Genomic DNA, 12,442 nt, shown 5'->3' on the forward strand with positions numbered 1-12,442 from the left:
TGCCGGAAAAAACAAGCGAGGCAGGGGGGGCGACCCCTTGCCAAAAAAAATAAAAGGGGCAGGCGCCCCCCCTACCGAAAAAAAAAGAGGGATTTACCTGGGAGACGCATGGCGGCGGGCGGTGAACCGGGGGGCGACGGGCCGGGCGACAGACCGAGGAGCGACGGGCAGTGGGCCGGGGAGTGCGTCAGACGGAAGAGGAGTGCGTCGAGCGGTGGAGGAGTGTGTCGGGTGGGCGGGAGAGACGAAACAGGTAAGAAAAAAATGGGCTCTGATTAAGAATTTACGGGAAAATTAGCGACAGATTTGGCGACAGCCTAATTTCGTTGCAACTCCATCGTAAATTTACATGACCAGTTAGCAACGGAATATTTCCGTTGCTACGTAGCGACGAAAAAAATTCCGTCGCCAAATCCGTCGCTAACCGTTGCGTGTGTTGCGACAAAAACCTATCGTCGCTAAGCCGTCGCTAACTAGCGACAGAAGTTTTTTCGTCGCTAGCTTTGTAAATATTACAAATCTTAGCGACAAATTAGTTTCTCTCGTTAATCCGCCGCAACGTTGCGACGGAAAAAATCCATCGCAAATATCCGTCGCTAATTGACAATTTTCTTGTAATGAGAGAGAGAGGGAATGAAATACGAAACAAGGAGCAGGTTAGGGTGAAAATGGGGTAACAGGTATTTAAATACCCTGAGCGCTGGCTGTTGGATCTAAAGACGATCCAATGGCCGGCATGAGTGGCATCCTTTGCCCAGCTAATGTGTGTCAAGCTACCAACTTCTCTCTCTCTCTCTCGATATATATATATATATATATATATATATATATATAAGAGTAATGCTAACACCTATTCCCACCTACTAGAAATCAGATTTGTCAGTTGCATTTCTTAATGAGACCTTATAAAAATGTACTCGACATGGTTTGTTTGAGAGCAAACATGTTTTTCAGACATTAAAATAAGATTTTTCAAGTCATAAAAATTTTGGTGCTTTGTGATCCATTGATTTTTTCGGAGTTAAGAAACCTACTACATTTATGCCATATTCACATGATCCAAAACTTGTTTACTACCGTATAATACGGTGAGAATTTTGAAAATTTAAGGCTCATATATATATATATATATATATAGATAGATAGATAGATAGAGAGAGAGAGAGAGGCCATGCAACCAGTGAAAGGTCGAAAATCTAAAACCAACGGAGTCAAAGCAATATTTTTTGGTTAGAAATTTTTTTAAAACCAGACCTGAAGTTTTAAAAATATCTAAAACATGCCTAAATTTTGGTAATTGTAGCACTTATTTACAACAACTTTGATGGAAGTAAACCTTATGTTTTCTTAATTAACCTTGACAATATTTAAATGTGCTTTTAAGAATATTGAAAACTTAGGTGCATTTTTAATTATATCTGATGTTCAGTATGTTTTTGAAAATTTTCATTAATATTATATAATACTATATTAAATATATAAATAAGAAATGTACATCATTTTGAAGGTCATTTCTGTAAGTTAAATTATTTTATTAGCATTTTGTTTTTTTAGTAGTTTGGTGTATTACAAAGTTTTTAATTAAGATAGGATACGCACAGTAACAAATATCACCAATATTTTGAATATCTTGCAAAAAATGCGATATAAATGTCAAACAAAATACTAATATTTTTGGCAAGATATTCAAAGTGTTGTTTAAACTGAATGTCTCATGATTTTTTTGTGAAATATTAAAAATATAGCATGCAACACCATCAAATGTGGTAAGTCCGGAAACATTGACTTCTGCTCACCCTTGAAAAGAACAAGTTAGGTAGAGTAATGAGAGGCAAGGCCCTCATCTCATTTTATAAGATGGGAAAGGCCTCCCCTATTTCACATTAGAAGTTGCTATAGTAAACTGCGGTAATTGTAAATTTTTAAAATGTTGAGGTAATTTGAAACCCATGTTTGGATCACTTTATAAATTACATTTTGCCATTTATATTTATTTTAAATAATAAGCTTTCGTGTTTGGATCTTTTACTTCTATTTTATTGATTTTTTATAAAATTTTACCTTTTTATAAAAAAATGAGAGATTTACTTTTTTTTTTTTTCTTAAACACTAATTTTCTTCGATTTCACCTTCATCGTCCCCATCAATTTCACCATTACAACGACCACTTCCCAACCATAACACAACCATCATCACCGTTACCACCATATCCATCACCATCATTACCACCAACACCTCTACCATTGCCATCACTGCCATTATAACCATCACCATCAACCACCACTTCCCAACCATAACACAACCATCATCACCATTACCACCATATCCATCACCATCATTACCACCAACACCTCTACCATTGCCATCACTGTCATTATAACCATCACCATCATTACCACAACCTCCACCATAATCTACCGTCACCATCTTTACCACAACCACCAGCATAATCTACCATCACTTTCGTCACCACTTCTCACTAATCTTTTCTTCTTCATTATAAGTTAAAATAGGAGTGATCCAAATATTTACTTAATTAAAAGTAAAGGCAAGTTTATATATATAGAAGTAATTAAAATAAATATACATTAAAACATGCCTTAAATTTGTAAAATGTTGCTATAAGTTATCTTGAGATTTTTTTAAATTGTAAAATGTATATCCTCAATCCTTGAATGAGAAAGTTTACAAGTTTTACCATTTTTGGCTCTATGTCAAAGTAGGAAGATTTGAAATCCTTTTCCATTGTTTCCGATGGCAACCACCCTAATGAGAATGACATCAACTCTGTCAATGGGTCAATGACCAACCTCGAGACAATGGTCAATCTTATTTTCTCTACCACTCTGATAACCTGGGAGCTTCCCTTGTCTCACAGCCACTCAATAATGGAGACAATTATTGGATGTGGTGTCGAGCATATTTTATGCAAAAATAAGGTAGGCTTCATAGATGGGTCCGCTTACAAACTTTGACTCTCTTTCATCTATGGTAGCTGCATGAGAGAGATGCAATAACACGATTTTATCGTGGATCCTTTACTGCCCCGACAAGGATCATGTATATAATGTAATATATGCAGAGATTGCATCTGAATTCTGTGCAAAACTTCTTCGATCGGTCTTCACAATCGAACACTCAGTATTTATCAGATTCAACATGATATAATTATACACAAGTGAGATTTCATTTTGCTCAAGGAATTTGTTAGGCTAGAATCAATGCAATTATCTCGAGAGTTTTTGCAAAAGTAAAATGTGTATATTCGCAATTCTTGAATGATAAAATTAACACGTTTCACCATCATCTTTAGGTGTACCATTTTTAAATTTCATGCACCTTGAAATTTTTTAGACACAATGTAGATGCATTATGTAATAGATTTTGGATCAGATCAGATCAGATCCAACTTAGATATGACCCAGTTTGACATAAGAGTGGAGGGGCTGTTATGTAAATATGAAAAGTTCACATGCAATTTGTGAATGTGAAAGGTTCACATGAATGAATGCCATGCATGTATCCCCCACTCTTCTCCCACTATATAAGGAGATCTATGGTAGCTTGATGGGAACTACCAAGGTAATCTCTCTTTAGGTTGTGGGCCCATACTGCACACCCACTACAAATATTTAGGGTGTAGATGTACCGACATCTATGTAGTGCTTGCCAGAATTTTTTTGTCGGCGTTTTTCTCCCTCACCAAACTTAATTTTTTTTGGCTTTGCAAAGTCGAACATCGATGGAAAAGCATTGACCAGCGATCCACCGCCCGTGGGTCAGCAACAGTGGTTGTCCCCCACAGAGGCCGATGGTGGTCTCCGCAGGTGAGCAGCCAGATCTGGGTTTTTAGCCAAGTTTTTCAAAGGCCCACACAAGTCAAAGCAGGTTATATGTTCCCCCCCCCCCGAACAGGGCAGTTAGCTACATCTCATGCTCGGGGGTCCCAAAGAGCACCACGTATGTAAGCATGTGTGTCTCGTATCCCCATGTTTGTCAGCATTAATTAGCGTTAGAGTTTGATGCGATTGCAAAGACTTAAGTACCCTCTCCTCCATTGGTGCAAAAAAAATGACGATTCTTGAAAAAGAGTAGTTGTAAAGACTTAAGTGCCCCGAAGATGATTATTTAAGACCCAGTCTCTGCACTGCAGGATTATCCGAGAAAGAAATCTCTCCTGAAGGAGGCCATGAACATCAACCCTCTCACACTCTCTTTCCCTTCTATTTCTGCTTCTATGCACATCCAACAGAAGATCTTACATTGCTCCATCAAGCACCGGCTGACCTGCACATTGACTGTTGTGGAGCCTGATTCAGAGTTTTTACCCTTACAGGAGGAGGGTTTGGGGGTTCATCCCAGCGTGGGTAGCATCATTCAACTAAATGAGTTGTAGATCCTGATTCAGAGTTTTTACCCTTATAGGAGAGGAATCTGGGGGCTCCTCCCAACGTGGGTAGCATCATTCAACTTGAAGAGTTGTGGAGTTTGATTCAAAGTTTTTACCCTTACAGAAAAGGGGGGTCTGAGGGCTCCTCCCAGCATGGGTAGCATCATTCAACTTGATGAGTTGTAGAGTCTGATTCACAGTTTTTACCCTTATATGAGGAGGGTTTGGGGGCTCCTCCCAATGTAGATAGCATCGTTCAACTTGATTTGTTGTGGAGCCTGATTCAGAATTTTTGCCCTTACAGGAGAAGGGTTTGGGGGCTCCTCCCAATGGTCATCCGACGAAACAAACCTGAGCCATCAAAAATGTCTGTTTGAACTTTTCATCGTCATCTTCTTCTTCTTCCTTCTCCGTAAAACATTGTAAAACCCTCTCTCTCTAGAGAAGAAATCAAGGGAGGCAAAGAGTTCCCCCTGGAGAAGGCCATGAACATCAACCATCTCACTCTCTCTCTCTTCTCTCTCTACTTCTGTGCACATCCAACTAACGATCCAACATTTCTCCATCAAACACCGACTGACCTGCACACTAACTGTAGCATTGTTCAACTTGATGAGTTGTGGAGCCTGATTTAGAGTTTTTGCCCTTACAGGAGGGGGGTTTGGGGGCTCCTCCCAACGTGGGTAGCATCATTCAACTTGAAGAGTTGTGGAGTCTGATTCAAAGTTTTTACCCATTCATATTTTAAGGCATTAGATATCATGTTTGAACATCCACGCATGTGTAGTTTGCTTTCATCATGTTCAGTTGCTTTCTAGATTATACTTTGAATTCTGGTGCATTTTAGATCTATCGATTTGTATGTAATCAGAGCTCATTTTAATCTGAATTTTTTACTGCAACTTCATGCATATGTCTTCATGCTCTCCACCAAAAATCAGATCATTCTGAGTTTGTTTGACCCACTTTAAAAATTGAGATTCAAAACCTATTATTTTGCACCGTCAGGATTTTAGCAGAATCAGGACCAACTTGCGGGAGTGATTTCTCCCTAACCAGAGATGATCTTTCCGATCCGTAAAAAGGGTTGTTTTCTAAATTAAATCTAGTTTGTCATACCAAATTTCAGCGATTTCTATGGTGTTTTCATACCAGTGTTGGGTCGAAAACCATAACCCTGTCACCCTGTGTCATTTTAACGGCTCAGATTTTGATCCATTTTGTTTGAATTTTATTTCCCTAATAGAAGATTATTTTTCAATTCTGTAAAACGGGTTCTCTTCGTTTATGTGTATAGTTTATCCCTGTAAATTTTCAGAATTTTTCATGGTCAATTATTATTTTATTTTGATTAAATACCAGAACCTTGTATCCAGATTTTATAAATGTTCTGATTTTGGCCCCCATATCATGATTGTTGTAGCACTTCTTCAACAAATCGTTATTTGATTGACAATATTTTTCAGCAAATTGTTGTTATAATTTTTTTGGGTCTCTAATGAGTCCCTACTATGATTTGTAGTATTTTTGGGTCTCCAACGAGCCTCACAATGATTTATAGTGTTGTTCGGTCTTTTAACTATGATTTATAGTGCTTTGGGGTCTCCAACGAGCCCCACAACGATTTGTAGTATTTTTTGGTATTTTAACTATGATTTATAGTGTTTTCGGGTCTCTAACGAGACCCACAGCGATTTATAGTGTTGCTGGACCTCGCTATAGCGATTTGTAGTGTTTCTCGCTAAACACTACAGCAATTTGTGATACAAATCGCTATTCGAATCAGGACCAACTTGTGGGAGCCATATCTCCCTAACCAGAGATAGGATTTCAAATCCGTAAAAAGTGGTGTCTTTGTTATGAAGTCTAGTTTATTCCTGTAAATTTTCAGCGATTTCTATAGTCATTTGACATACCATTTGGATCTAAAACCAGACCTCTATCAGTCTGCCTTATTTGAGTGACATAGGTTTTTATTTCATTTTGTAAGAGTCATATCTCCCAAACGGAAGATCATTTTCCAAATCCATAAAAAGGGTTTTCTTTCTCTATGTGTCTAGTTTATATCTGGAAAGTTTTATAACTTTATATGCTCATTTGATATTTCAAACCTATTAAAAACTGAGATCTATAACTCATTTAGTTGAATGATGATACCCACGCTGGGAGGAGCCCCCAAACCCTCCTCCTGTAAGGGTAAAAACTCTGAATCAGGCTCCACAAGAGTCAATGTGCAGGTCAGTCAGTGCTTGATGGAGCAATGTAGGATCTTCTGTTGGATGTGCACAGAAGCAGAAAGAGAAGGGAGTGAGAGGGTTGATGTTCATGGCCTCCTCCAGGGGAGATTTCTTTCTCGGATAATCCTGCAGTGCAAAGACTCGGTCTTAAATAATCATATTTGGGGCACTTAAGTCTTTTCAAGAATCCTCCCTTGATTTCTTCTCTAGAGAGAGAGGGGGTTTTACAGTGTTTTACGGAGAAAGAAGAAGAAGACTTTGAAGAGTCAACATCATCTTCAACTTTCTGGATGGAGGACATGTTTGTCCTTTTTTTGAATTGTTTGTTTTTTCTTTTTTGAATGAAAGGCATTTTTGTCATTTTCTCAAACCATCACTTTATGAGAAGAATAGCAAGAAAGGGTACTTAAGTCTTTGCAACAACACCAGAGTCCGATGCAAAGTTATGTCAACATACACGAGAATACGAGCCCCATGTGCTTGTATACGTGGTGCTCATTCAAAGCCTCGAACACAGACGTGGGATTTAGTGAATCATCGGGGGGGAACATACACCACCCTCTCCACACAAGTTGCCCCCTCGCCACCATAAGCCGGTTTCCACAGATGCCTATAGGTCAGATTAGACCCTACTCGATGGCAGCTGGCTGCCTAAGGCTGACCGTTGTCAACGGCTGCCTGAGGCCAACTGCCCATGTCGGTGGCAAGCATCTGTCGACAATTGTGGTTGTGAACAACCACAATTGGCTATTCCATCCTCTCATCTGATTGTGTCACCAGAGCAAGCCAAGGACGATGATGGATGGTCACTGTTGGTCGACTATCGCCGTCAATGGTTGTGACCGCTTGACGGTGGCAACCACTATCCGCGATGGATATAGGTGGAGGAGGGAAAGATTCTTTTTCGCCACTACAGTCGTTGACGGATGACCCATGTTGATGATGGCTGGCCGCCGGAGGCTCATCATCACTGATGGCAGCTGGGGTCCGCCAGTTACTTTCCCAGGCGACGATGATCGGATGGGGGGGGGGGAGAGAAAACCCTTTTTGTTTCATTGTTTATGCCCCTGCAGCAGACGATTGAGGCTAACAACGGCTGCCCGTCGTTGGCTGATAAGGCCAATCATCGGTAGTGGTGGAGGTGGTAACCCACACATTTTTATGTGTTTTTTCTATTTTGCACCACTACATTCTGTGGTAGACGACATTAAAGGGGAGGGGTGTAAACCTTCTAAAAAAAATTATTTTGGGAGAGGGAGGGTCGGGATTCACTCTAGTGTCTACAGTGGATCCCGGCCTGATCCAGTACCCGAAACCCAGTCGTAGGTTTTGGGAGGATTGGGTCTATGCCTTTTCGATGGGGGACCCAATTTGAGCCTAGTAACCCATTAGAGGGTTACAGGGTGGATCAAGTCAGCACCTGATTTAGGCTGGAAAACCCACTAGAGGGGTTTCGAGTGGATCAAATTTTCACCTGACCTGGCGGGACCAGATCCAGACTCGAACCCATTGGTGGGACCAGGTTGATCATGTCTGTACCTGACCTGGTAGGACCCGATCCAGACTCGAACCCATTGGCAGGATTGGGTGGATCGCACTTGGTCTAGGACCCAGACCTGTTGGGGCTTCTCGGTGGACTAGGTTTGAGTTCAACCTGGGCCCGTTGGGGATTTAGGTGAACCTGTTCTAAGTCTGACCCGATCAGACCTCATTCCGGGACCCTGACCTATTGGGAGTTTCGAGTGGACTGGGTTTGCTTTCGACTCTTTCAGACGTGTTACGACAATGAAGCCATACATGATACTTCAAGTACAAGGTTTTGATGATGAGCAAGTGGAATCAACTGCATTTCAGCTAAGGCTATGAAGAAATTGAAGAATTCGGTGAAGAATCTTTGAAGACTAGTGTGCAAATGTTTAATTCATTAAAAGTCTTAGATTCTTGTAAGAGCCTTACTTAGAGTGCATATTTAGGTTGCATTTCACCTTAAAAGTCTTTAGAAAAACTTTTCTAAAAGAAACTCTTTTGAAAATCTTTTCAGAAAACTCTTTTCTTAAATTTTCATGTTTATTAGTCGACCAATAGACTTATCAGTCGACTAATCCTTTCGCGCCATATTTTCTAAAAAGTCATTCTTGTCAAATTAGTCGACCGAAGATTTTTTCAGTCGACTGGACAAAATGTCTGTTTTCTGGAAAATTAGCAGCAGTCGACTAATGGTTTTATCAGTCGACTGAACAGAACATGGGTTTTCTGAAAATTTAGCAGCAGTCGACTAATGCTTTTTATCAGTCGACCGAACAAAATGTTTGTTTTTCAGAAGTTTTTAGCAGCAGTCGACTAAAAGGTTTTTCAGTCTACTGATGATATTATCAGTCGACTAACTTTTCTCAAAAATACTAATTGAATTGAATGATGAAAGAGTTTTTGAACAAATTCTTCTTCCAGAAGCACCTCACTGCCCTCCTTTCAAAAATACTAATCTTCAAACTCGTGCACGCATTGCTGGACGAATCCTTGCCCACAATGTTCTACCCAAAACTGGTTCTTTTGATTATTATTCCACAGATCTACGGCTCTTTATGTTTTATTTGGAAATATTTCTGTCAACTGGGCCAATGTGTATTTTACAAACTTGTGGAAACAAAAACCATTTCTTCCTTATGGTTGTCTTTTAACCCGTATTTTTAGACATTTTAAAGTTCCTTTAACAAATGAAAAATACATTGAGCAAAAAGAGTTCTTTGATCAAACAATTTTTAAAAGAATGAAAATTAAATATCTACCTCCCTTAAATGTTGATCAAACTGAACCATCTGATCCTAATGAACCATCTATTTCTGAACCTTCACCTTCTGCGACACCTTCATCTCATGCAAAAAGAAAGAAATTTTCGACAAATCAAGACCATGATGAAGTTATGCAGAGATTGGAAGCTTTGGAGCTGCATCAACACACTTTTCGTGAAGATATGACTCAACAACTTGCTTCAATTCAGAAGGATGTAACTGCCATTAAGGATTTGCTAAACTCTCTTTTCTGATCTTTAATCTTTGAAAAACATACTTTATGGGTTGTAATATTTTTAAACTTGTATCTCTATTTTGCTTATGCTATTTTTGCCCTTACTCTTTTTGATTCTGACAAAGGGGGAGAAAAAGATAAAGATAGCATTACATTGAAATTGCAGGAGATCTTGAGAAAAAGATGATACCAATTACATTACAGGAGATCTTGCATGAGAAATGCAAAATTAAGAGAAAAAGAAAGCTTTGAATGAATGTATTTCTAAATGCATGAAGAAATGATGAATGGAAATGCAAACCAATCAATATGTGATATATGTGCTTTAAATATGCTAACTTTTAATGTTTTGCAGCATATTGATAGGGCGAGTAAAATCTTCATCTATGCATCTAAATGCTTCATCTTTGATTAAGTTTGTCATCATCAAAAAGGGGGAGATTGTTACGACAATGAAGCCATACATGATACTTCAAGTACAAGGTTTTGATGATGAGCAAGTGGAATCAACTGCATTTCAGCTAAGGCTATGAAAAAATTGAAGAATTCAGTGAAGAATCCTTGAAGACTAGTGTGCAAATGTTTAATTCATTAAAAGTCTTAGATTCTTGTAAGAGCCTTACTTAGAGTGCATATTTAGGTTGCATTTCACCTTAAAAGTCTTAAGAAAAACTTTTCTAAAAGAAACTCTTTTAAAAATCTTTTTAGAAAACTCTTTTCTTAAATTTTCATGTTTATTAGTCGACCAATAGACTTATCAGTCGACTAATCCTTTCGCGCCATATTTTCTAAAAAGTCATTCTTGTCAAATTAGTCGACCGAAGATTTTTTCAGTGGACTGGACAGAATGTCTGTTTTCTGGAAAATTAGCAGCAGTCGACTAATGGTTTTATCAGTCGACTGAACAGAACATGGGTTTTCTGAAAATTTAGCAGCAGTCGACTAATGCTTTTTATCAGTCGACCGAACAGAATGTTTGTTTTTCAGAAGTTTTTAGCAGCAGTCGACTAAAAGGTTTTTCAGTCTACTGATGATATTATCAGTCGACTAACTTTTCTCAAGTCGACTAAGTTTCAAAAGTTCAGATTTTCAAACGGCTCGATTAACAGATCAGTCGACCGACGATAACTGTGAGTCTACTAATAACTAACTATTAGTCGACTAACTGATGTTTCAGTCGACTAATTTTGCCGTTTTTCTGAAACTTCACAAAGGCGTGTCTTTTCATTTTTCAAACGTTTTGATCGTTCAAAATGGACTGTTTTGACACCCTTTCATACTCTCAATGTATGAAATCTTTTAACTATAAATATGAGTGCATTCTACACTCAAATATATCAAATTCAATAGAATTATATTGAATTACTTCTTGCTTTTCACATCTATTCAGTCAAGTATTTGTTTTCTCACTCACGTGATATTTTCACTTCAGTTTTTCACTCAAATCACTTTGAGAGATAGTGAATTCGTGAGTAGAGTGTTTCAGCAACCTCAAAAGCCAATTACATCTCATTTGCATTCAAAAGGAAGGCTCATAGGTTGTATTGTAAGTTGTTATTTCTTTTGTGTAAAAAGAAGGACTCCTTGGTGTAAAGGAGTTGTTTGCTTTCAGTAGGGTTGTTACTGAAAGTGGGACCGGTTATGGTCTGTGTGATCTTGTAGTTTATAAGGTTGATAGTGGAAAATCTCAAGCAGGTTTTGCTTGGGGACTGGATGTAGGTCGGGTTTGACCGAACCAGGATAAAATCTTGTGTTCTTTCTGTGTTTGCTTTTCGATTTGCAAAATCCTTCAATATTCCGCAGAAAGTTTTAAAAGCACTATTCACCCCTCCCCCTCTAGTGCTCGTTGCCTCGATCCTAGTGCACTTTCAAGACCTAGTCTTGAACCTGGACCTAGTATTTGGGTTCTAGGTGGACTGGATCTTTGCCTGACCTGTTATGATGTGGTCTGACCCATTATTGTTTTATGATGGACCGAGTTGGACCCTTAGGTCAGATCAGATCCAAAACCAGACCCGATTATCTATATGGCACTGAACTGATTCAGTCTTTCTAGAGACCGATTCAGGTCATTCTGAAACAAATTTTTGTACTTTTAGAACCGATTCAATGGTTTTTAAAACTCGTTTAACGTTTTTGAAACTGGTTCTGAGGTTTACAGAACCGGTTCATGTCATAATAGGATTAGTTCAATGGTTTTTTAAAATAGTTCATACATCCTAAGACCAGTTTTGAAGTTTTCAACAAAACCGGTTCAAGGCATTTAAAGATCGGTTCAGTAGATTATAAGACTGATTCATGTCTTTTAGTACTGGTTTAGGGCCTTAAGTGACTGGTTCATGACTTTTAGTGACAGGTTCAATGTCTTTAAGGACTAGTTTAGGCCATTTTATGACCCTAATCCCAAATATTACTTGTAATATATATTTTTATCATTAATCTCATATTTTTTTATGACTTTAGCATGATATAAAGTTTGTTTTATGTTATTTTGTGTTGTCAATGATTGTTTAAGCATGAGATTATGAACGTGTGCATTATTTATGTGTTGTGATATGCTTTACAGTAAAAGATTTTGATCAACTCACTCATTTAATCACCAAAGTGATCAGAGTTGTGGATTGAAGGTTCTTTGGACTATGTTGATATTGAAATTTGGTATTGCAATTGTGTATGACTTTATGAAATAATGATTCTACCCAAAGATAGGTCATTGTATTCTAAATTCACACAGGGTATAATAGTATGTGTGTATACCAACTCATGAAGCATGATTGTACCCAAAGGTACT

The sequence above is a fragment of the Nuphar pumila genome, chromosome 9, assembly GCF_984573655.1.
Source record: "Nuphar pumila chromosome 9, dmNupPumi1.hap1.1, whole genome shotgun sequence".
Lineage (NCBI taxonomy): Eukaryota > Viridiplantae > Streptophyta > Magnoliopsida > Nymphaeales > Nymphaeaceae > Nuphar > Nuphar pumila.